We start from the raw sequence: 27,243 nt of genomic DNA on the forward strand, positions 1-27,243 counted from the left end.
AAGTCGCGTAAGGCGAAAATACAATATTTAGTCAAGTAGCTGCCATTTTTCAGCAAGACCGTATACTCGTAGCATCGTCAGTCCACCGCTCATGGCAAAGGCAGTGAAATTGACAAGAAGAGCGGGGTAGTAGTTGCGCTAAGAAGGATAGCACGCTTTTCTGTACCTCTCTTTGTTTTAACTTTCTGAGCGTGTTTTTAATCCAAACATATCATATCTATATGTTTTTGGAATCAGGAACCGACAAGGAATAAGATGAAAGTGTTTTTAAATTGATTTGGACAATTTAATTTTGATAATAATTTTTATATATTTAATTTTCAGAGCTTGTTTTTAATCCGAATATAACATATTTATATGTTTTTGGAATCAGCAAATGATGGAGAATAAGATAAACGTAAATTTGGATCGTTTTATAAATTTTTATTTTTTTTTACAATTTTCCGATTTTTAATGACCAAAGTCATCAATTAATTTTTAAGCCACCAAGCTGAAATGCAATACCGAACCCCGGGCTTCGTCGAAGATTATTTGACCAAAATTTGAACCAATTTGGTTGAAAAATGAGGGCGTGACAGTGCCGCCTCAACTTTCACGAAAAGCCGGATATGACGTCATCAAAGACATTTATCAAAAAAATGAAAAAAACGTTCGGGGATTTCATACCCAGGAACTCTCATGTCAAATTTCATAAAGATCGGTCCAGTAGTTTAGTCTGAATCGCTCTACACACACACACACACACACACGCACGCACGCACACACACACGCACATACACCACGACCCTCGTTTCGATTCCCCCTCGATGTTAAAATATTTAGTCAAAACTTGACTAAATATAAAAAGAACAAAGTGAAAGGAAAAGGTAACGAGGACAGTGGGTATCAGTCCATTATTTCCAACCCGCTTGGCAGACTGTATATAATGTGGCGAACATGGTCGGCAATTACCAGTGTACGACGTAACTCAGACATCTCACGTGTATTTTCTTTCCGATAAGACAACACTCTGGTCTCCAGGAATAGATTAAATGGTGTCTAATTCCTGGCTCTAGTCACGAATGCCACGAAGTTCCGATGTAAAACGTTGGCGGTTTGATAACTAACAAGGCCTGTTCTGTCACTGCAATGGTTTCTATTTTCTACTTTTGCCCCCTGAATGTGTTGGTGTATTTCTTCTTATCTTTCGTTTTCCTAACAGCAAAGAATTTCAGAATGGGTTTTCTGGTTTTTTTCTGAGGGCACGGAATGGCAGTGAAAATCTCATTAAAGCAAACATTAGCGGTTCTGATAGCTAGAAAGAACAAAGGAAGTAGAAACTATTGAGAAAGCGGAGCTGTCTTGAGCCGTGAAGTGTTTTGTGATATGCTTACGCGCGCAAGTGTGTGTGTGTGTGTGTGTGCGTGTGTGTGTGTGTCAGCGTGCATGCGTGCGTGTGCAGGCAGTTTATCTTCCAACCTCCAATTTCTCTCGCAAAATCATAAGGTTTATTTTTGTTTTGTTTAATGTCTTTGTTTATTTGTTTGTTGAAGTTGAGCAATATCCCGGCATCGCTATCAGCATCAGCAACCCCCCCCCCCCCCCCAACCTACCCCCCCCTCCTCCTCTCTCTTTCTGTGCAGTTTCCTTTCTCTATCCATTACAGCATCGAAAATGATCACAAGCATCAGCATCCAAATATATTTTCGAGTGCGTTATATATGCATGGAATGCTTACTTTCCATTCCACTCGTTCTCTTGATCAGCGCGAATGAGAAATGGAATGAAAGAATTATGGAAAATTATGCATGAGTATAGCCCACATCACTCAAAATAAGTTTGGGAACGTTTGTCTGCCAAAAATTGGACCATAAATTATCTGCAAGAATGTTGCGAAGAAGAACTGATGACGATGACGCATAAACAAAACAACACAGTCATAAGGCAAACGAACAAACTTGTATTAGTATTCCAGGCACGCGTGAAACCCTTCTGGCGATTGATTTTTGTATATAGATGTACAGATAACAGTAAGGGTACAAAAAAGGCCACCTCGGGACAGAGTGAATGTGAATGAGCAGAGTTTTGAGCACCGATTGAGTGAGTGAATGGACTTGAGTCAGCTAAGCGGGGATGAGTAACATGTGTGAAGCTACAGCCTGTGGTTATTATGTCAATGGCATTGTTGTCATCAGCAGTGATGTATGGCTTGGTTTCACGTGCAATAACCTGGAGCGAACGGGACGGAGGGGCAGGGCAAGGCCAAAGCGCTCTGGCTATGATGATGATGAGGCTTGCTTCCTATGTCGGTTATTATCCACTGTCTTCGTTATCATTGGCGTTATTACGTTCATCATCCATTACACGGGCATGCCCTTGAAACAAGTGTGTGTGTGTGTGTGTGTGTGTACATCCGTGTGTGTACATCCGTGTGTGTGTGTGTGCGTGCGTGTGCGTATGTGCGTGCGTGCGTGTGTGTGTATGTGTGTGTGTGTCCGCGCGCGTGCGTGCGTGAAAAAAGCTTTGAAAATGAACCGGAATAGACGGCAAAGCCTCCAAAGAGACAATAATGAATACCTTTGAAAATAAACCGTGATGGCAGCAAAAGACAAAGAAATGAAGAAGAAAAAATATGCGGAATGCATGCAATTTCGATTTTACTGCACTGCCTTTTCTCGAAACAAAATTTCATTAAGGGAGAAGCGAGAAGCCCACTTCCTGTTCAGAAAATATGATTTTCCAGGCATCTTTTGGGTGTTGTTGCAAAAACCGGCTTCAATCAATCTCTGCGAGACTACTCGCGCAAATGAAAAATCTCATCAAAAGGCAGTCTCGCTATAGTGTGATCCAACCGTTTTTTTGTTTTTGTTTAATTTAGTGTGCTGGGGGTGTTGCTTCTGCATCAGCTGCTGCAGCTGATCAGAGGGAACGCTGACGCTGTGATTGGCAGGGACAGGGATACCGCCGACACGAAATTTTCATAGAATTCTATATCCAGACACTCGCCTTACCTTGTTTTCTTCCCCCTCACCCTTTTATGTCCCTATTCTTCAGAGAGAGAGAGAGAGAGAGAGAGAGAGAGAGAGAGAGAGAGAGAGAGAGAGAGAGAGAGAGAGAGAGAGAGAGAGAGAGAGAGAGATAATCATAGAGAGAGAGGGAGAGAGAGAGAGAGAGTGAGAGAGAGAGTGAGAGAGAGAGAGCGAGAGAGAGAGAGAGTGAGAGAGTGAGAGAGAGAGAGTGAGAGAGAGAGTGAGAGAGAGAGAGTGAGAGTGAGAGAGGGAGAGAGAGTGTGAGAGAGAGAGAGAGAGAGAGAGAGAGAGAGAGAGAGAGAGAGAGAGAGAGAGAGAGATGCTGAAAACCTCTGTCATTTCAACGTTCTGTGGCATGATATTTACATGTCCGTTGGTCAGTCCCTCCCCTGGCTTTTTATCAGAATGTCAGCCCGTACAGAGTACGATTTCTTGATATCTTGCCCCAACAACATTTTCTACCCCGACCATAGACCACTTCTTTCTCTTACTCTTTTTCTCTTTTACGAGAAGAAAAATACGAAAAAGGATACCTAATTAAGCTCGTGATGATATTGGCGAGAGAAAATGGGGGCCGGGGGGGGGGGGGGGGGGGAGGAGGCTTTTATGGTCTAGGGTCAATAAAAACGTCCAATAAGACCCCTCTTTTCCGTCAACGCTGCTTCCTGCAACCTGTTTTATCCTCCATCCACTCAGCTGTTTCTCTGTCCCACACAAGGAGGCAATCAACCGCTGACTCCCCTTCCTCCTCTGCTGACCAGAAAATCTCGTTACCTCCCACAAATTAAGGGGGCGCCAAAAGTAACGGACTCAGAAAACAATTTGGTGGCCCTTTGCTTGTTATTATCCCCTGCCCGCTGGTAGAGTCTAGCGAGAAAGACAACCCAGACACAAAGCTGAAGAAGATTACTTCCCGATTGGTTGTTTTACGCTTATTTGCATATCACCACCACCGCTCAGTTTTTACGCGCCTGCGCACATCGCCGTTCGCTGTACGGTGATTAGTTGCACATTACTGTAAGCTTATTTCGGCATCACAGGACGCCTAGTGAACATTACTATACGCTAACTGTATTGAAGGACGACTTCAAAGGTGAGAAGATTCCGTGTGAAAGTTTGGTTCTCTGCTGTTCGGAATATTTTCAGCGTTGCTGGTCAATACTGGAGTAAGAAAACAGTGCTCAAGGCGACGGATAAGTTCTTATTTCTAACATTTTGTAGGCATTTTCCGACAAAGCTCAAGAGAACATAACTCTTGAGATGCCCATATTGCACAATTTTGCAATCATTTTTTCAATATATCCCAGGGAAGGGGGGGGGGGGGGGGGGTATGACATGTTTTAAACTTTGATTTAAAAAATAAACTATTTCATAACATTTTGCCTGTTTGTGTGTGTGTGTGTGTGTGTGCGCGCGCGGTCAGAGAGAGAGAGAGAGCCAGAGAGAGAGAGAGAGAGAGAGAGAGAGAGAGAGAAAGCTAGGGGACGTGCCTCTTGCTCCTAAACATAATCACTTCTGAGATGCACGTACATAACTGCCGCAGTAAACGTGAAACAGCTCAACGTAAGCATAAATAGATACGAACAAAGTTTACAACAAGCCTCAGTTGCAACAAAAGCCCTAAAGTGTGCACGACGGCAAAATAAAACGGCCTTGCTAGCACAGAAATAAAAGCACGAAAAGGAACAGACGTATTTGTTTCTGCTGATGTCATTCTCGCTGTCACTTTAAATGTCATTTGGCCAACAAAAAAAGCGGGGTTCTTTCTTGTCTACATTCACAAGATTTCCTGTCGAGAGAAGAAAAACTCCCCTGCCCTCACGCTCCCAGCAAGACGAGTTTCTGGCGCTTTTCTTTTCCTTTCGCGCACAAAAAAGCTGGTTGTAGGTTTTTTGAGGGGCCTTATACTTTGTAGCCCTTACCGTGTGAAGGAGAGGAGAATAACAGGCTTAGCATTATGAGGCTATAAATATGTGGTGACCGTGACTGGACTCCCATTCCGATTCATGATATTGGGATTGATGATAAGTCGGGCAATTGTTCGGAATACTTTATTTGTCAAGGTCGGTATGCAGAGTCGAATTAAGAGACTTCAGTCTGGGATTAACTGCATTGAGGGTACACTTTATCCCGGACTAAAGTCTCTTACCTGGACTGTTGCATACCAGCCCAACAAAACTGCAATACTTGTCTATTATGGTATGCTGTTTTAGCCAGCTGAATCCGTGCACAGTGTCAGTGGAGTACTGTAACTTTCTCAATTCTGTTATAGCAGATCATTTATGACTTAATCGGTTTCTGAGCCTTCTTGGTGCAACCCAACAGTACCTAAGGGGAGTACTTCGCTAGGCTCATACACTCTCAATGCGTATGACTTATCCCCGCTAAAAAATTGCTATACAGCCAGCAGAGTGAAAACAAAACCCTGACGAAATCCCCTTTCACCTTTTCACAGGATATCTTGCATGACAATGCTACCCCCCTTTGTTGTCTTCATCTTCGTCTGCTGTCAGGGGCGTAGGCTAGAGTTGAAAGGAATAAGACATAGATACCTATCCAAAGAACAGACAAAGCGCTGATTTGGATCTTTACAACAACGGCCCGAGTTCCCATCCCTGAGGGAAGCCAATACCAGACGCATTCTGGTCCGCGATCGCTCAGTGGGCAGCGATGCTGCATGTCGCAAATTTTCCCTCTGCGCCGCTTTCAGGAACCTGAGCGATACCGTTCACAATCGGAAACCACAACGCTTCTAATAAGATCGGACTAATTTTTTTGCGAACAGTGTATCGCTCTCGAAGATCTTGTGTGTAAGTTACTGTAAGTGGGAAAGGTTTTGAATATGAACAAAAGCTAATGCTAAATAAGTCATGATAACAGATGAGTAGCTACTAAACCCTATGCTGAACAGTGATGCATGACCAAACGTCTGGGACTGCCAACGACAGAATGATGTATCCATTCCCAATGTGTGCTTGTCTGCCAAACGCTGAATTACGGTATGAAGCACTCAGGTCGTTCTTTACAGAAGAGGAAAATGGCAACACACGCTGAAAGCATCCACTGACGAAAGAGATCTGAGGCGCCAGTATTTGAAAAAGTACTCTTCTTCTTCTTGTTGTTCTTCTGTGTATCCGTCAATCTGTCTGTCAATCAGTCTTGATTTTGCTGGAGTTATACTTTCCACTGTAAGTATCTATTCTTTACAAGCCGCATTTAGCACATTTCTCCGGCCGTCTGTTTGTCTCTCACTATCTGCCTGCCTGCTTGTCTGATATCAGTCTAGCACCATGGGGACCACGGTACAATGTGATTTTTGCATCTGTGGAGGTGAGCGAGACAAAGAGTGAATGTTTGCACGTGGGGCGATGAAATGCACAATACAGATACACGAGTTTCGACAGTGATACCCAGCTACACGTGGCATTCAACCGCATAGCCAGGTGCTGGGATGAGGTGCTGTGAGAGAGAGAGAGAGAGAGAGAGAGAGAGAGAGAGAGAGAGAGAGAGAGAGAGAGAGAGAGAGAGAGAGAGAGAGAGAGAGAGCAACGAAAGCACACACATAATACTTCAACGTGCACGTCCTTTATCCCCAAGGCGCTTACATGAGCATATGTTGCACATAAAAACCACAATCTGACAGCATGGAGAAACAGAAAATAAAAAAGGCCAGACACCAGATGTGACACCCCGCCCAACTTTTAACTCTCCGCATAAACACGTCGCTCTAAAAACTGAACAAAACCCCAGACCAAACAAAACCTAGCATGTTCATTCACAACAGTGAAAACCGGTTCTGCCATCTCTGTTACTCGTTTCACCACCACCCTCCTCTCCGATGTTCACGTTTAAACAGGTGTAGGCGGCTACAGACAGGTGAGCCTAGACATGTTTGTTTATGATGTGATGGTCCGAGACCAAGGGCGTGAACTCACTTCCGGTGCTAGGTCATCCTATTCTGTGAATGAGGGGAACAGGTAGGTCGAGAAGCAGAATTACGGGATTTGTATAGAGTCATGTAGCTAACTGTATCCAACGTGGACGAGACCTACAGTTGGGTTGACGGCCATTTTCAGTACTCGAGTCACTTCGAACGAAGAGGAAAATTAATGGGAGGATAATTTTGGTCCGTCATAGCCTTCAAATATTTTTTTCTACAGACTTTGTGTTGATTCTGCTTATTTCATGACCGACCAATGACATCTGAGACAGTTCAGAAATTGTTTTTGGTGTGTTTCTTGCCCGCAGGGATACAAGCAATTAATCTTTATTATGATGATGAGCTTGTTATTGATGTATGAGGGTAAATAGCTCTGTGTTGCCATACCTGATGCAAGAAGGCAACTCGCCAAGCTCCCTACAGCTCTGTCATTTTCATTGTATGCTTGTCTGATGCTGCAATGAAGTTGTTAAACGATATACAAGGAAATGTAACCAAAGATTAGCAAAAACCTGAATATGTGTGTCGCCAGCTTTAAAACGCATGCGTGTACAGATTAGCTTGACAAATCTCTATCTCTCTCCGTTTGTCTGTTCTCTTTATATCTTTTTCTGTTATTTTTCTGCTTTTGGGAGTGCTCTGGTCCTATATTATGTATCTATTCTCTCCCTTTCGCCAAAGTATATATTATGTATCCATTCTCTCCCTTTCGCCAAAGGCTGGCGAAAGGGAGAGAATTGATACATATATATAGGACCAGAGCACTCCCAAAAGCAGAAACATAACAGAAAAAGATATAAAGAGAAACAGACAGACGGAGAGAGATAGAGATTTGTCAAGCTAATCTGTACACGCATGCGAAAGATGATATCGCCTCATCATCAGTTCCACTACTTGGCAATACAGACACCGCCAACAGAGGAAGAGAAAAAACCACCAACAAGATCACAGAGCAAAAATGGGGCGAAAGGGCCTGGAGAAGCGATAATGCTGGAGAAGGAAGGGGAGGAGGGAGGAGGAAAAAAACTAGCCCCCCCCCCCCCCAAAAAAAAAAGTAAACAACCATCCGTTCTCGTTCTCTAAAAGCAATAATGCAGCCAACATGGATGTCCGTCAGGAAGAAGCACCTTAAGGACCAATGCAGAGATCCGCTTTCGTCACAATGGAAAAGCTTTATGGACAAGCAACTCCTATTACGGTACACCTTACGCGCAGTGCACAGGGGTGAAAGCTGGTGTCGGGCACTTTCGTTTTTATTATATTTAGTCAAGTTTTGACTAAATATTTTAACATCGAGGGGGAATCGAAACGAGGGTCGTGGTGTATGTGCGTGTGTCTGTGTGTCTGTGTGTCTGTGTGTGTGTGTGTGTGTGTGTGTGTGTGTAGAGCGATTCAGACTAAACTACTGGACCGATCTTTATAAAATTTGACATGAGAGTTCCTGGGTATGAAATCCCCGAACGTTTTTTTCATTTTTTTGATAAATGTCTTTGATGACGTCATATCCGGCTTTTCGTGAAAGTTGAGGCGGCACTGTCACGCCCTCATTTTTCAACCAAATTGGTTGAAATTTTGGTCAAGTAATCTTCGACGAAGCTTGGACTTCGGTATTGCATTTCAGCTTGGTGGTTTAAAAATTAATTAATGACTTTGGTCATTAAAAATCTGAAAATTGTAAAAAAAAATAAAAATTTATAAAACGATCCAAATTTACGTTTTTCTTATTCTCCATCATTTGCTGATTCCAAAAACATATAAATATGTTATATTCGGATTAAAAACAAGCTCTGAAAATTAAATATATAAAAATTATTATCAAATTGTTTTTTTCGAAATCAATTTAAAAACACTTTCATCTTATTCCTTGTTGGTTCCTGATTCCAAAAACATATAGATATAATATGTTTGGATTAAAAACACGCTCAGAAAGTTAAAACGAAGAGAGGTACAGAAAAGCGTGCTATCCTTCTCAGCGCAACGAATACCCCGCTCTTCTTGTCAATTCCACGGGCACTGCCTTTGCCACGGGCGGTGGAGTGACGATGCTACGAGTATACGGTCTTGCTGCGTTGCGTTGCGTTGCGTTCAGTTTCATTCTGTGAGTTCGACAGCTACTTGACTAAATATTGTATTTTCGCCTTACGCGACTTGTTCAGTCTGCAGCGGGGCAGAAGTGCGCAGAAAACATGCCCAGTTATTTGCTCAATAAATACCACTTATCTCTCGCAGCTTCATCACGTTCTGCTTCAGCAGTCCCTTATCTGTCTTCACCGCTGTTTTTGTGTGTTTCGTTTTTGCCCCCTTTTCTTTTCAGCTCGGCAGACATCTATCTTTTTCGACCATTGGCATTTCCCTCGGCCACTACTTCCCTCTGTATAATGGAGTTTTCACCACACAGAGTCTTTATCTTTATCTCTGTGGTTTTCACACACTTTTTTCTCGGACACTTCTTCAGGTTCGAAACGGTATAGACTCATTAGGAGCCCCCTTTTTAGGCTCTTGACTCATATGGTACTTTGCCTCTGCTGCTTCTTTGAGCTAGTCTTTTGGAGCGAAACGCTAGAACCATTTACGTGAGTAATGTTTCCCCCGTTTGGCTTAAATGCTTATTTACGGCCCATCTCCTGTATTTGGCTTATATGCCTACTTACTGCCCATCTCCTGTATTTGGCTTATATGCCTACTTGCTGCCCATCTCCTGTTTTTGGCTTATATGCCTACTTACTGCCCATCTCCTGTTTTTGACTTATATGCCTACTTACTGCCCATCTCCTGTTTTTGACTTATATGCCTACTTACTGCCCATCTCCTGTTTTTGACTTATATGCCTACTTACTGCCCATCTCCTGTTTTTGACTTATATGCCTACTTACTGCCCATCTCCTGTTTTTGGCTTATATGCCTACTTACTGCCCATCTCCTGTTTTTGGCTTATATGCCTACTTACTGCCCATCTCCTGTTTTTTACTTATATGCCTACTTACTGCCCATCTCCTGTTTTTGACTTATATGCCTACTTACTGCCCATCTCCTGTTTTTGGCTTATATGCCTACTTACTGCCCATCTCCTGTTTTTGACTTATATGCCTACTTTCTGCCCATCTCCTGTTTTTGGCTTATATGCCTACTTACTGCCCATCTCCTGTTTTTGGCTTATATGCCTACTTACTGCCCATCTCCTGTATTTGGCTTATATGCCTACTTACTGCCCATCTCCTGTTTTTGGCTTATATGCCTACTTACTGCCCATCTCCTGTTTTTGGCTTATATGCCTACTTACTGCCCATCTCCTGTTTTTGACTTATATGCCTACTTACTGCCCATCTCCTGTTTTTGACTTATATGCCTACTTACTGCCCATCTCCTGTTTTTGACTTATATGCCTACTTACTGCCCATCTCCTGTTTTTGGCTTATATGCCTACTTACTGCCCATCTCCTGTTTTTGGCTTATATGCCTACTTACTGCCCATCTCCTGTTTTTGGCTTATATGCCTACTTACTGCCCATCTCCTGTTTTTGGCTTATATGCCTACTTACTGCCCATCTCCTGTTTTTGACTTATATGCCTACTTACTGCCCATCTCCTGTTTTTGGCTTATATGCCTACTTACTGCCCATCTCCTGTTTTTGACTTATATGCCTACTTTCTGCCCATCTCCTGTTTTTGGCTTATATGCCTACTTACTGCCCATCTCCTCTATTTGGCTTATATGCCTACTTACTGCCCATCTCCTGTATTTGGCTTATATGCCTACTTACTGCCCATCTCCTGTTTTTGGCTTATATGCCTACTTACTGCCCATCTCCTCTATTTGGCTTATATGCCTACTTACTGCCCATCTCCTGTTTTTGGCTTATATGCCTACTTACTGCCCATCTCCTGTATTTGGCTTATATGCCTACTTACTGCCCATCTCCTGTATTTGGCTTATATGCCTCCTTACTGCCCATCTTCTGTTTTTGCTTTATGCTTGTTTATTGCCCTTCTTCTGTTCTGTTCACTTGAGGGAATGGTCGTCCCGCTGACTTTGCTCATTTTCTCTGTTTTTTTGGCTTCTCTTGGACCGTGAACTTTGATACTTTGCTTGACGGCTTCACGCTATTCATGCGCCGTTTTAGACATTTTTCTATTATTTGAGGCAAAGATCTCTTCGATGGCTTTACACTTAGTCTCTTAGATACTGTTCATATTCGGCCTTTCCGATAGACTTGTCATGGGCACCATTTTTCCTCCTTGCCATTGGTTTTACAATTTACGTTTCTTTTTGTCGATTGTAGTTACCATGCATACACGATTGAGGTACAAAAGCCAGGGCAAGTCTGAAGCTCGCCAAAGACCGAAGGAGGTCCGACCTCCAACTTTGTGAATTAACTTTTCACAGAGGGACACGCCATAACTGTTAAATTCACATGTTGGCAGACACTATTCCTCGTTGTTTTCTTTTTTTAGCGTGACTCTTGAGTTCCGATCAAGCTCTGGGTTTCGAAACACGTTGATGCTCTTAAATAGTGTTCTACTAACTTCCCGAATTAAGCTAACACGGTGTGCAACATTCGTCATGTTCAAAGATACGTGGGGTGTTGATGAACTACATTCATCGCCGTACATCAAAAAGACAAGCTTTCTTCAAGTAGGATTGGTTTCCTTACTTCCACATCGAGAAAACGAGTTTCTACTGGAGTTCTTCAAACCCGCATGCAATGCCGGGCCATCCAAAATCCCCGCAAAAAAAGCAAGACAATGTTGTTCTTGGCGAAAAGACCGAGGAGAGTTGTCTTCTCTCGAAGCAACTTTGGGTGCGTGTTGCTGCTTCGTTGATACACTTGAGGCAATAGGAACGACCGTGGTAAATAAACAGCCACGAGGTTTTCACTCCTGGTGATCGGAAACCGACTGGCGCGTGTTAATTTGTTACTTTGTACCTCCTCTTATTTGTGTCAGTTTCGGCATGGCGACGTTTTTTGCTTCCATAGCTATTTTTATTCTTAGTCTGTATTTCTTTTTGAACATGCAGAAAAAAAATGGGGAGAAAAAATATTGAAAAATATCGGAAAACATAATTCAGAAAGCGTTTCCTGGTTATACAGACACTGTAGCCGTCTGTACATCGAAACAGATTAAAAACCACTGCTTCTTTAATGATGTTCCGCCATCTTCTGGACCTCAAATCAGTCTGACCCAGCATATATTTGGGAAAGCTAGCAAAAAGAACTTGTATTCCCAGTTCCTGTCCGGACAGTTGGTGAAATCGTCAAGAAGACATGAACATGTGTATGCTCCGGCATGTGCACTCCGGGCCGGTGTATGTTGAGTCTTGGTACATGTGTGGGTTTAGTATTTCAGCGTTTACCTTCCACTCTTCAGCGTTTACCTTCCACTCTCTTGTAAGCTTAAGGAACTGAAGGCGGTACAGACACGACTTTCTTGAGAACTGATATTGATTTCAGCTTAATTCGATCAAGAAGATCATGCCATTTCAAAGTCGAGGCAATCCTTGCAAACGATCGGTCCGGAGAAATGGTGCTCATAAAAAGGGTAATGTTCAAATCTATTTTGTTGGTGTTTTTTGTGTGCAAAAAATTAAAGTAAAGTTGGATTAGCTGAAACAACAATATATCATATGACCTTTGTGCCTGTCATAAGATTTCTTCTGTATTTTTTTGTCTTCTGTTATACTGTAATAATGCAGAATGTTTTCATTACTCGAAAGTACTGCAGAGCCTGTGACGCTCTTTCGTTGAAAACAACACGTATTGCAGAAACCGCTCGACCTAGTCAGTCAAAAAACAGGGCTTACGAACACAATCAAGCTGTTGTAACCTCATTGTCGCGTGACCCGCAAAGCTTGGGGAAATAGTTGGAAGTCTGCGCCGGAAGTCGCCTGCAACACTCACTTCCGGTCCAGACAGAACATCAAAAGACAACGGTCAGCTCTCGAGACGTTGTTCGCGTCACGAGACTTTGTCAGGCTGACTTAAAATGTCCTTCAGCTAAAGACGGGAGACTAAACCACGACCTCTGACGTCCGCGGCTCACCAAGACAAGACAAGACAAGACAAGACAAGACAAGACAAGACAAGACAAGACAAGACAAGACAAGACAAGACAAGACAAGACAAGACAAGACAAGACAAGACAAGACAAGACCAGACCAGACCAGACCAGATCAGATAATTTTATGGTGACGAGGCTAGTAAAGAAGCGCTTCTCATTCTGATACTCTATGGTACAAAAACTGCAAACTACAATCACGATGATAATTTTTGTCAGAAAAAAAAGCGGCGGAAGAAAGAAAGATGTTATCCAAACAGAAACGCAGACACTGTTATCGTGAAAGAAAGCAGCCAGGAAATCCAACACGGCCAGAGAAAACATCTTTTTAAACAAGTCAGGAGAAGCAGATAAGGTAGCTGCAAATAACCCCCAAAAACTCACTACCACCTCCGTTTCCTCAACTCAGAACCCGTTTTCTTGCTTGTCATTCAAGATAGAACTTTTATCTCGTTGACTGAACACGGTTGGTAAAGCAAATAACATTTAACAGGAAACGCCTTGAAGAACTTTTAATTAATGGGTTCATCCTGTGTGTGTGTTTGCCGAATCGCCAGCACTACGTGACTATAGGAACTTTTAATACTTAACCGAAAACAGAATCTAATCTAAAACAGAAACCAACACTGGCAGGGGCGGAGCAGTTAAGCCCGAAGGGGGGGGGGGGGGGGGTGTTACAACCTGGGATTTAGGGGGCTTCGCCCCCCTGAAGCTGAAGAATTTTAGCTATTTTATAACAATTTGTGGCTTATCCTGGATCTTAAACATGATCAACTGGTGTCAGCAGCCACTCATTATTTCTTTTAAAGTTAGTATTAAAAAATGGCAATTTATCTTCACTTATATCTGCTCCCGACATCATATAGTATGGTTAGAAGGAAGATGTCGCATAGGATTGGCTGTTAAAACTGTACAAAAATGATACTGATTAAACAATTACCTATTCCCTCGGCTTTACAGCCAGAAACAAGAACAAAATTCACAGACATTTTTTTTAACATTTTTTTTTACAGCCGAGGGGGGAAGGGGGGGGGGATTCCGGAACCCCTGTAACCACCTAATCCGCCCCTGCCTGGTAGTTACTACCAAAGGTTTACGATACTTAATGAGGCTCAAACAGTTCTGCAGTCTATCAAAGGTACCTTCACTTTTCACTGAGATTTGTTTTAATAACGCCAGGTGTTTACTGAATGACAGAGTTGGTGGGCTCTGAGGGTCCTTCCTTACCAAGTTTGATACAGAACACATTATTTCCAGGCCAATTAGCACACCAGCTTATTAACCGTATGTCGGGATTGCTCCCTAATTGGGGGCCCTGAGAAGAACGCCCTTAGGGCTCAGACGCACGGCATTCATCAGGTCAGACAGATTTATTTCCACCGATACCAATATCAGTGTATTAGCGCACATCAAAGCACAGACAACACGCACTGTCGGCGAGATGAGTTTGTACAGAAGAACGAGACTCAAACTTAATGGGTTGTGTTGAGAAGAAACCGCTTTGTTACGTCTACGGTCGTGCTGAGGATGAATAGCTGAACATATTTTTGAGATGTGAGAAATCTTAAAATCTAAAACAAGCTACACAAAGGTCCCACAATGACAACGAATAAACGAAGAGTTATTGAGTTCTACATAAAGCGATAGGTCCACACTACTGTTACCGGGATATTGTTAACATGTATGTTTAACTGAGTTCTCATAAATACAGAGTTTGTTGAACTTTATTTACAAAGCAGATTCACCACGGGGATGGGGGGGGGGGGGTTAGGGGACAGAGAGATACAGAGAGAGAAAGAGAGAGAGAGAGAAAGAGAGAGAGAGAGAGAGAGAGAGAGAGAGAGAGAGAGAGAGAGAGAGAGAGATGATGATGATGATGATGATGATGGAACTTTATTTTTCAAGGATAGAGGTTTAAGGCGACGCCTTTTCTTACAACCGGTCCTTACTTCTTATACAAATGTCTAATAAATGATAAACAAGTTAAGCAACATGACAAATAAACAAAGTAAACAAACGAATCAGCAAACAGTCGACAAGTAAGTAAACAAGCAAATAAACATAAACAACAAAATGACAAAGTAAGCAACATACAAATCGAAAGCAAAACATGCAACATGTTAATTGAGGTTACACATGTAAAGTGATCGACGGTAAAATTCACACGATACCAACGTTTACACTAATGCTAATAGTGTAAGTGATGATGATGATGATGATGATGATGAAGAGAGAGAGAGAGAGAGAGAGAGAGAGAGAGAGAGAGAGAGAGAGAGAGAGAGAGAGAGAGAGAGAGAGATTCATCTGGGTGCTTGGTTTTCATCAAAGTCTGCTTTCAAAGCCAAGTTCAGGTTAATTGAGTTCAGTATTGCTAAGAACCCGAAGCAAGAAGTTTGAAACTCTTTCTCTTTACAGTACACACTTTTTGGGGGCACAAATAACCGGCTCGGGGATATCCTTTACTGCTCTATTTACTACCTTTCCAACTTCGATCACTTTGACAAAGGCAGGATCAATACGCGTCCCTAATTTTGAACACGGCAAAAACAGGAGCCCCAGGCAAAAAAGCCGAAGAACCCTTCGCATCTCAATTTTCTGAAGTGGGTCTATAATATTGGCTTCATGGCTTCAGGCTCTTAGAAACTTGCCATCATTACACGGGAGAAGAGCTAGATACGAGTTTAGAAGGAGCTTGGCTGGTGACAGAATTAGACGATGAGATAGCGGGAGGGGAGTTGGGATGATTATTTTGGAGAGGGTTAGTGTTCGGAGGAGAGGTGTCGGTGGGGTATCTGCCTGATTAGCGTATAAAAGTGTAGAAATGCATTTCCCCGTTAAAGCTTGTTAACCAGCTACCGATTGGCCTCAGGGCCCTTTACAAAATATTCTCATTTATTCGTTCAATTTTGCAACGTCAGGCTTAGAGTCCATCAAAAACAAGGCTGTTTGGTGTGCTGTATGCGTTCAAAATCAAAATTTTAATTGGGTAGAATGTTGTGTGCCCTATTTTTCTCCTGACACGCGCAACAAAGTTTGCTCACGGCGCAGCGCTGAAATTAGAGCAGCGCTGATCTGAAATTATTGTACTCTGTTGTGTTTGCAGTTTCATAAGAACCTAAGGAACGCTTTGAGACAGAGACTCACGAAACCTTAGCTATAACATACTCTTCTTTTTCGCCGATATCAGACATAATTACATGTAAAAGCACACTTTTCTTCTGCATGACCATGTTAAACGCTTTAACCTGTGGGGCTAGAAAACGAAGTGACTCGGATCAATTCAGGTTTCATTTTCAAGAGATAGTGACAAGCAATTCAAGAGTTTCCATTGAAGAACACTGTTTGTTATCCAATTGTACCGGTAGCGTAGCGTTACAACTACATAACACCATTACATAAATGTGGCAAGAGTAGCGTTATGGTTGCAGAGCAACATTACATTCATAGATGTGGCAAGAGTAGCGTTATAGCTGCAGAGCAACATAACATAGATGTGGCAAGAGTAGCGTTATGACTGCAGAGCAACATAACATAAATGTGGCAAGAGTAGCGTTATGGCTGCAGAGCAACATAACATAGATGTGGCAAGAGTAGCGTTATGGCTGTAGAGCAACATAACATAAATGTGGCAAGAGTAGCGTTATAGCTGCAGAGCAACATAACATAGATGTGGCAAGAGTAGCGTTATGGCTGCAGAGCCACATAACATAGATGTGGCAAGAGTAGCGTTATGGCTGTAGAGCAACATAACATAAATGTGGCAAGAGTAGCGTTATAGCTGCAGAGCAACATAACATAGATGTGGCAAGAGTAGCGTTATGGCTGCAGAGCAACATAACATAGATGTGGCAAGAGTAGCGTTATGACTGCAGAGCAACATAACATAAATGTGGCAAGAGTAGCGTTATGGCTGCAGAGCAACATAACATAGATGTAGCAAGTCGGAAAAGCCGAGTGTCTAATGTCTAAATACGAGGTCTTGGAAGTTGATGCAGGCCGGGGGGACTGTTGACACTCGTGGTGGATCAGAGCTATTTCCCACGCCATTGTTTGTGTGCAGATTGGATTGGATCGCCTCGTGTGTGCACATCACTTTACACATCCACATCTTTATCGCTTCTTTCAATCCCCCTCCCATTGACTGTGCCCCCCTTTTCAGTCCCTGGCAAAGTATTGTTATCGTGGCTTTCCCTTTTCGTAAAACCTCCAGTCAAGTACGTCTTGCAGGTACTTGTTTATCGAGCTTTTAGAATAATTGTTAAAGCCGTTCTGTTTGGATACCCTAGGCGTCCACATTATTGCAGTATTGTGACTCAGCCTTGGAATACATCTGCTTCTCCAGCGGTCCGTCGGGATATACCTAACCCCTTCCATCTCGGCATCTGCTCTTCGCATACTTTTTGTTTTTACCCCTTCTTACTCTTTTGACGCATAATTCATTCTTACAATATTATACATGTATACTCAAATACGGACTTTCTTTATCACCATTTTTCACGAATCTCTCTCCCTCTTCAAACTCCCCCAACCAAAGCATGACAACGGAGGAAGTAGTTATGGATCGTTTCCGGTATCCGTGAAAATGGGGGCATGTTATGCCGGTTGTTACGACCGGATTCTGCGACAAGAGACACCACGCTATCGCTGTCTGTGGTTGTTTCGTTACGGAGTAAAAGTACCCGCTGAACTTTCTTTCCTCTCAGGCAGGGTGTTTGTTATCTGAGGACTTGATACGTATAATGTCTGAGAAGCTGCTGCAATCAATTGAGGAATCGTCGGTTTACGCCACAGACAGAATAGCTCCGTGTGGTTATTTTCGATAACAGCAACGCCATGTGTATGTTGGTCAAATGTTGCCATGAGATGGAAAATGCCTTTGATTTGTTTATCTCTCAAAGCCTCAGCCCTCGTTTGCTTCTGTTCTTACTCGTTTAGGCTAGAGCGGCCTGTTGCACTATCTTTCTCAGCTTCAATAGACTGTTTACAACTTCGCACAATCTTCAACGCACTGTTACAGCAGATGTCACAACAACAAAAAGTCACTGAACTTAATTTCTCTGGGAATAAGCGCACTCTAGCAAACAAAACCCAGAATAATCCTCAATCAAAGTTGCTCATTCCTCATTCCACCGTGATGAGATTACACTACATCTTAGAACTGGTCCCTATTGTGTGTCCATGAACTGTGAGACAAATGGACCAACACACAGACTTGTAATGCACCGAGTATCTTGTGGTCACGGTCAGTTGAATCGACTAGTGTCGCCAACCATGCTCGTCTGACTGCGACAGCCTGCTCTGTCACAAATCGTAAACTAGGCGTAACCAGCTGTTGGGGCCGTTCAGGGTTTGCACTAAAGTACAGCCATTAACTTGTCAGAGATGCAAGGTGATCGATTGTAATCCATAAGCACCTATAGTATTGTTCAGTTGACTCAGTATGCATCAAAGTACAATGTATAGCGATAATTGTGTCAGAAATGCAAAATAATCAATTGTTACACAATTAGGTATTCAGTTTGAGGTTTTGGTTCAGATGGCAATGGGTTTAGCTTTATTGTAAGACGGTGCAGTTATGACTGAAGAGTACGTGGCAGTGTACTCTGCAGCCTAGGGTGCAGCATTTGTTGCTTGTCTTGCGGAATATTTATAGTCAGACAGTTATGAGTAGCTCGAAAAACTGAAACACTGTGTGTGTGTGTGTGTGTGTGTGTGTGTGTGTGTGTGTGTGTGTTTGTGTGTGTTTATGTGTGTGTGTGTGTGTGTGTGTGTGTGTGTGAAAGTGAATGATTGAGAGAGAGACAGAGATAGAGAGAGGGAGGGGGGGGGGGTTGGGGGTGGCTCTAACAAAACTTGCAACAGATACTGGTTGGAAACCCCAATAAATCACAGTCAAGGTCTTTGCCCTCAAGAGGCACCTGATTTGAGCGCTTATATCACCTCTTCTTCCGGACAAGTTTGTTTTGACTGCCGTACTAAAACACTACAATCTTCCCCTCAAACCTTCCCTCTTCTGTCGAACTCACGCTGTGCCGTTAAACCGTGTGGAAGATTTACGGAAACCATACTTCGTGTGTTTTTGCTGATGGAACTAGTAGGGGTAGGGCTTTTTTCTCACGCAGATTGGTATCTGGGTTGAAGCACGGTTGTCGGTGTGTGAACGATGTTGATGAAAGACGTTTCAGTCGTGCCGGTGATGGTGGTGAAAGGGGACACCTACAGGAGTAATGATATGCAGACAGAGCATTACTTAATATCGTCTGCGCTTTTGCTGCTCCGTGTAGTTGTTTTGAGGAGGAGGAAGATTTGAAACAGGTTTGCAGTACGGACACGGTGGGAATGTGGGCCAATTGTGGGAAAGGAGAAAAAAGATGGATTGTGGGAGAACAGGCGCGAAACACCCACAGAGGGACCCACCCCAACAAACAGACACACTTCAAAACACGTGCACACACAAATAGTAGCCTCTTATATTCACTTATATAATGTAACACTCGAAATGAGTCACGACGTTAAACACGAGAATGATCCAACTCTGGGCACTAAATCCTCGTCTGAACTACCCAACGTTGCCGCAGTAAGAATTGTACACCAGCAGTGCTATTCCGGAAGTGACGTGTACGCAACATTTGTGATGTAGCATTTCCTTATATGGCACGAAAGGAATGTGGTTGGTTAAAATGAGATCGTTGTAAATCAAGCAGAAGCTACTGTCATCAGTAGTGACCATCTGAAGAAGTCAGAAAGTTAAACTCAACTGCACCTTGCATGTATACATATAGTGTAAGTGTCCTTTCGTGACTAATCGACTATTCCCAAAGACCCTCAAGACGATCTCCACTCCAGATCTTTCACCAGCTCAGAATGTCTGCACTGACCACCTGGCTCGCCATACGTCATGCCAATTCACCTGCGCACTTGCTACAGAGATGGACACGCAAGATTTTCTGTCCTTCATGACTTATCGTGCACTGAACAAGTCCGTTCGGTGCACACAGACATAAGAGTGGTTCGTTCTGGTGTAGTGTGGGCCATTTATCTGCTTGAAGTTGGAATTAGAACGCGGTAATGGACGCATTCATTTCATTCAGGTGCTATCAGTCTTCGATAAGGGGAAGACGATACACGTTACAGATGTTCAGCCTTCAAGCCTAGCTGGCTGGCAAAGGTTTCTGGCTTGCACTTTAAACCCTATCAACAGATATTTTAAAAGGAGTCAAATGTTAACAGAGATTATTAAACGGAATTTAAGGGCAGGAAAGAGATTGCAACTTTTCGGGTTGTATGCTTGAATTTGTTACTATTTCGCATCAAACCATATGCCGTCTTTGAAATTGTTTGCATACGTCGTTTTTGGTACTCACTGGCCGCCAGGCCTGCTTTTGCACCTCAGTGAGTGAATATTGTGTCTTTGACATGCGCAGTGATCTTCAGTTGGTACATACGCAGGTTCGAATCCGGGCCGGGACGGACACGGGTCAACTTTATGTGCAGACCCAGAGACGGAAGCCATGTCCCACCCCCGTGTCATCACAATGGCACGTAAAAGACCTTGGTCATTCTGCCATAAGTGCAGGTGGCTGAATACACCTAAACACGCAGACACCTGGGTAGCGCGACTCCGTTGCTGCTAGCTTTCCACTGGGAGGAAGCGACCCGAATTTCCCAGCGATGGGACAATAAAGTAATGAAAAAAAAAAATGAAAAAAAAAAGAAGGCGGGACAGCGATGCATTGGTCACTGAACAAAAATCTCGATTGTGCTGACAGCAACTTCCGAAGAAAAACAAAACAAATCAAAACACAAGAGATCAAAACCAAACAGAACAAAACTATGGGAAAGAAAATACTGTGTTCCCTTTCCAAAGAAACAATACAAAGAATCCGCAGTTCGTCCGATATCGCACCACACAACGGGTTTTTTGGACGAAAGCTGTTTACCAACTGCAAGCCACCCCAGCTTGTTGTTGATTTAGTACAATGGCTTGAACAATGTGCAGACAACGTGCACGATAACTGTCTTTAAAAAACAAAAACTTACGAACATGCTGCAAGCAGCCGTGCCTTTTCATCAAGTATTTACGGCAAGAACTGTACAAAACCGCCAGATCAAAACAGATAAGTATAGAGACAAACAAAACCACAGGGCAGTGCGCGCACCAAAAACGAAAGTTTAGCCGCAGGCGCAGCGCGCGAGCACGTGAGAATAATCCACCCTATGCTTATTATCAAAGAAAAGATCATAGCAGGAGTGACAAAAAATGTCAGTGACGAATGATCTAATCATTAAGCACGTGATAAAGACGGCACTCCACAGTGCACCTACAAAAACACCCACAAGAACGACTGAGATGAACGAGGCAAAAACATGGAACCCCTTGGTGGCATTCTGGAAAGGGCGAGCACCTGCTGTGACGTCGGAAGTGACGTTATCAACATATCACCAAAGAGTGTAGCCCTACTGAGAAATTGCGATGTTGCTTCAAAGTTCGATGCCAACTCCTGTTGAAGTTCTGTTCTTGCACCAATCGAAATCATCGGCCAAGGACGTTTGCTATAGATGTCTGTGTTGTGCGTGTACGTTCTGAGGCAGTTCCCTGCAGGTTTCATCACGTGATCTACTGTAGAGCATAGGTAGTCCTAATACTGACTTTACGTAATGCTCTACCAGCTTTGACCATTAAGTCTGAAACAAGTGTATTCAGAACGCCTTTATCCTGACTGCAGGCGTGTACTCGAAGCATTAAGAACACATCAGCCTTGATATGACTTTGTTACTCGTACTGTAAGGATAATTTGTTTGTTTGTTTGCTTTAACGCCCAGCCGACCACGAAGGGCCATATCAGGGCGGTGCTGCTTTGACATATAACGTGCGCCACACACAAGACAGAAGTCGCAGCACAGGCTTCATGTCTCACCCAGTCACATTATTCTGACACCGGACCAACCAGTCCTAGCACTAACCCCATAATGCCAGACGCCAGGCGGAGCGGCCACTAGATTGCCAATTTTAAAGTCTTTGGTATGACCCGGCCGGGGTTCGAACCCACGACCTCCCGATCACGGGGCGGACGCCTTACCACTAGGCCAACCGTGCCGGTGTAAGGATACTAATCAAGCAAACCGCAAGTCACAACAGAATACTGCTTCTTACCATGAAGCACTACACAGAATGCACAAACTACCTCAAGTCAGATCGGCCGATGCTGCAATCAAAACATCGGCTTACAAGCCTCAACCAAATAAGTAAGTTCATAGCATTACCGATATGCACATCAAGGAAAAGAAAAGCCAAACAAAGAATTTCAAGTGGCAGCCCACTTATATATATACTAGATGAATACCCGCTTCGCCGGAAGAAGTAGAGCCGAATACCCGGCGGCGCATTGTACGCAATTGACGCCACACGAAGGAAGGGAGATAAACGCGCAAAACACCGGAGAAGATAAGGAAGAGTTACTGGGAATGGATGTACAGAAAAACCAAAATCGGTTAAGCGCTGCGCGCTGAGAGCACGTGTTGAAAATTTTCATCGACCAGATTGTGTCCGGGGTGTACCTGAATATGCCCACCAAATTTGAAACAGGTCCATCGAGAACTTTGGTCGTGCATCGTGAACACACACACACACAGACAGACAGACAGACAGACAGACAGACAGACAGACAGACAGACAGACAGACACACACACACACACACACACACAAGCCGTATATAGATATAGATATATCCATGCTGCACTGAAAATTTTAGTGCATCAAAAAGTGACGTCAGAACTTTCTTGGCAACGTCAGAGAAGACACTGAATTTTCTGAGGGGCTCTTGTAGTGGAAGGGCACACTCATCATGTTAGCAGACAAGTGTAAAGGTTCACCGCCGATATGAAGTGGCTGAAAACTGTGGGTTGTGGCGCCGTTGATGGTGATAGATTAAGCAGCCGTCACTCCCCTTTTGACGTCACCTTCAACGTTTCTTTGGCAGAATAGCCATCAACACTACTAAAGCTGGCCCCGGAAACCCCTTCATTTCGACACAGACTCGTGCTTTACATTTCAATGCTCGAGTAGAGTGTTTGAAAGATCAGGTACCAAAAAAAACCAAGAGTGAAACTCGATTCTGACTATTGCTTCTTTCGCTTCCCCTCCACCATTAGTTTACTGGTCTGCTCACAGACTCAGAATAATTATAATTTTGGCCTTGCTTTCCCAGTGCAACACAAACGCAAATGCCTTGGTATGAAGATTATGTTCCTGCCGGAGAGTACACAGATAAAATGTGCAAGCTGCTTTCTGAACGCCGAGACCTGAAATTGTGAAGAAACTTCACGCCCCTCCCCCACCCCCCAGGAAAGATAACTAGCACTGATTCTGTGACTGAAAACAGGTTTGGGCAGACTTTGAGCAAATAAAAGAGAGAAAAAATTTTGTCACTTCGCCAAGACATGAAATGTTAAAGTCATCAGCTAGCAAAATAAGCACAAACTTGTGTGGCACTTTTACTGTGGAGGCTTGACGAGTTCTTAAAATATAAAATGTGCACGGGGTTATGTTCTAGATGCAGCAGTGCGAAAAAAAAATACAGTTTGCAACAGCCGTTAGTCAACCTACATGGGAAAGTGCGCAGTGAAATATATCTAGACTGTTCTTTGCATGTTGTACACAAAAAAAACTTGAATCTGTAGGGGGTAAGACAATGCTTGAATCTGAATGGGGGTACTGACATTCTAACACAGTTGATATTTTTGCTAGTTTAATTGTAAATACAGCCATGAGGCTGACTTGAAGCATGTTCCAGTACGTACTGGGCGAATATTGTTCCGGAGGCACATGGAGAAATGTTGTTACAGAGTTACAGAGAAGTTTGAATGCTGATTCCAAGGACTAAATTGCAATTATTCTCTCAGAAGTTCTTCGTAAAGTTCCAGCGAGAGCAAAGGCTAAAGTTACAGCTCTCCCAATCAAAATCTACCATAGTTATTCGAACCAAAAACACGGGAACAGACAGAAACTTGTATAACTATCATTCACAGCCATGGAATGAAAAAATTATTAAGTCGTAATAAAAAAAAACCTCATCATTTTAACCTTATTTTAACCTTTTTGCCCCTCTCTAGTAATATTCTTTGTTAACCCGACCCCAATAGCTGTCGGAGTTCCCCATAGTCCTACTTCGATCCTGAAACATTCGAATTTATAAGAAAACAAGAGGCGAAGCCATCAAGGCTCACGTAAGAAATCGACAAACAGTAACACAAACTCAATCACTCCGTCACACATACACACACACACACACACACACACACACACACACACACACACACACACACACACACACACAGAAAGAGCATAGGTGAAACTGTGCAAGAAAGCGAGACACTAGATCTAGATCTGTCTGTCTGCATGTAGCCTACTTACAGGGACACGACTGCCAACTAGTCTCGGCCCGCTCAAAATAATAATGACCGAGACTTTCAGTACTTCCTTCGCGTGACGTCTAACCCTCTTACGTCATAATGTGACGTCAATGTAATGTGACGTCTTCAAATGTTTGAGTTTCTACCACAGACATACACACGCACGCACGCACGCACGCACATACGCACGCACGCACAGACAGACAAAGTTACGATCGCATAGGCTAGACTTACGTGAGCCAAAAAGAGAATGAAATTAAAAACAAAACAACAAAATACGAACAGCAATTAAAATGTACCATCCAGCCGCCATACACAATTCGCCGGAAAGGGAATTACTCCTCAACTGAAGGATCTACTAATCCGACACACCGTCTGTTGCCGCAATTCCCAAGAGTCCCAAGTCCTGACAAATGAGAGGTGAAAGGGTTTATTGTAAAAGGCGTCAGATCGAGACACTGAGCCCTGGGCAATAACAGATGGCACCACGGGTCAGTGGTAATTATCAGCAGCCTGTGTGCACACCTCTGCAATCGTTTGTGTTTCTTCGGTGCAAAGTCTTCAGACTAGATCGTATGTAGGTGTTTCTGGACCATAATTATGTATGCGTTTCTCTCATGGTACAGCAATTATTAGGCTTCTTTGCTGCACTGAATTCTCTAGGACTCTGGTACCTGGTGATGCTCCTTTGTCGTCAAAACTGTACACTTTTAATGCCTGCTAGAACTATGGAATTAAAAACAAAACATGAGGAGGTTCTCAGCCCTTTCCCCCCAGCCACATCGAAGACTCGTATAAACTCTTTTTGACGCCAATTAGGAGCATAGATGCAGAGTTAAGTTCAGCTACTGAAACCACCTCTCGTTATCATTCCTCTGTAAAAGTCGAGACGGTAACCGCCCGCGGGTTAGGGGGAAGAATTTACCCGATGCTCCCCAGCATGTCGTAAGAGGCGACTAATGGATTCTGTTTCTCCTTTTACTCTTGTTAAGTGTTTCTTGTATAGAATATAGTCAATTTTTGTAAAGATTTTAGTCAAGCAGTATGTAAGAAATGTTAAGTCCTTTGTACTGGAAACTTGCATTCTCCCAGTAAGGTTATATTGTACTACGTTGCAAGCCCCTGGAGCAAATTTTTGATTAGTGCTTTTGTGAACAAGAAACAATTGACAAGTGGCTCTATCCCATCTCCCTCCTTTCCCCGTCGCGATATAACCTTCGTGGTTGAAAACGACGTTAAACACCAAATAAAGAAAGAAATAAAGAAAGCCCGCATTACAAAGGCTTTTTTGGTGCTAAGGATAGCACAGACACATGGAGTAACGTTGTAATTGTGTTGCCTTGTTCAACATTACTGCTCTGCAAACGAAGTCAAGTTGGGTGCGCTGACGTAATAAATGCACTCTCGTCACCTCGATCCTCATCCTCTCTCTCTCTCTCTGTCTCTCTCTGTCTCTCTCTCTCTCTCTCTCTCTCTGTCTCTGTATCTGTCTCTCTCTCTCGCTCTCTCTCTGTCTCTCTCTCTCTATCTGTCTCTCTCTCTCTGTCTCTCTCTGTCTCTCTTTGTCTCTCTCTCTCTCTGTCTCTCTCTGTCTCTCTCTCTATCTCTGTCTCTCTCTCTCTGTCTCTCTCTGTCTCTCTCTATCTCTCTCTCTCTGTCTCTTTCTCTCTGTCTCTGTCTCTCTCTCTCTGTCTCTCTCTGTGTCTCTCTCTCTCCAATCCCTACTCCCTTCTCCCCAACGTCTCGGTCTGTCTGGCACACACACAGGTAACTGACAATGTAATCAAGCATCACCAGACCCGACCTGACAGCGTTACCTGGTGATAAATAAACACTGTCGAGTTGCTGCAAACCAGGCATGACTCAAACCGCGGTGATCTGGCACTGAGCGTTGTGCTGCGATGATCATAGTCCCCGCTGCATGCAAGAGATGTGTAAGTGGGTATAACAGTTTGATGTAAGATGACTATAACAGTTTGATGTAAGATGACTATAACAGTTTGATGTAAGATGACTATAACAGCGACTGATACATTTTGGGAACACGGTGTTGAGGAGACGTATCCGGTATCGTTTCAACTTCAGGTAAAAAATGTCCCATTGCAATTCATGAAGCCGGTCAAATGTCCCATCCATGTCACGTTGATGAGGTCAGGACATTTGACCGATTCACCAACTTCTTCTTCTTCTTCTTCTTCTTGTTGCCGCTACACGTGGAGACCAGTCCAATTTAGAAATGTAGTGGTCATCTGCAGGGACGCCGCCGTGCCGTACAGCTTATCCTGGATGGGGGTCGGCTCCGGCCACATCTTCCTTCTCAACAACTGGAAGTTCCCGCAGTCTTGTAGGATGTGGTGGGTGTCCTGCTCTGCTTCTCCACAGGGACACATCGGGGATGGCACAACTTTCAGCTTTGAGTGGAGGTGTTTGTTCAGCCTGTTGTGCCCTGTTCGCAGCCTAAAGATGGTAACCTGCTCTGGTCTTGTGAGCAGGTGAAGGCTGTCTTTTTGAGCCGGGGTTCGGAACAGGGCTTTAGTGATGGTATTTAGCTCGGCAAGGCTCACGGCGTTGTCTTCTTGTTCTTTTTTTGCACCGGATTTTGCCAGGTCATCGGCTTTCTCATTTCCCTCTATGCCGCAGTGTGAGGGGATCCACTGAAGCACTGTCCGTAGGCTCTTGATGTTGTTGAGGGCCTTCTTCAATGAGGGTTGACTGTCACTGTTATAGGCTTGCAGCACAGAGAGGGCGTCTGTTAGGAAGACGACATTTGTGTTGTGGTCTGCTCTTGTCGCGATGGTGTGTGCTGCCTGAATGAGAGCGTCTACCTC

At 43.5% G+C, this 27,243-nt stretch overlaps 1 protein-coding gene across 1 annotated transcript in view; it reads right to left on the bottom strand.

Annotated features, from left to right (window-relative positions):
* The window catches only part of LOC138983028 (rho-related GTP-binding protein RhoE-like), a 57,021-nt gene that overhangs the window by 5,693 nt on the left and 24,085 nt on the right, over positions 1 to 27,243 (bottom strand). The gene's annotated exons all lie outside the window — the stretch shown is intronic.

Source organism: Littorina saxatilis, linkage group LG12, assembly GCF_037325665.1.
Source record: "Littorina saxatilis isolate snail1 linkage group LG12, US_GU_Lsax_2.0, whole genome shotgun sequence".
Lineage (NCBI taxonomy): Eukaryota > Metazoa > Mollusca > Gastropoda > Littorinimorpha > Littorinidae > Littorina > Littorina saxatilis.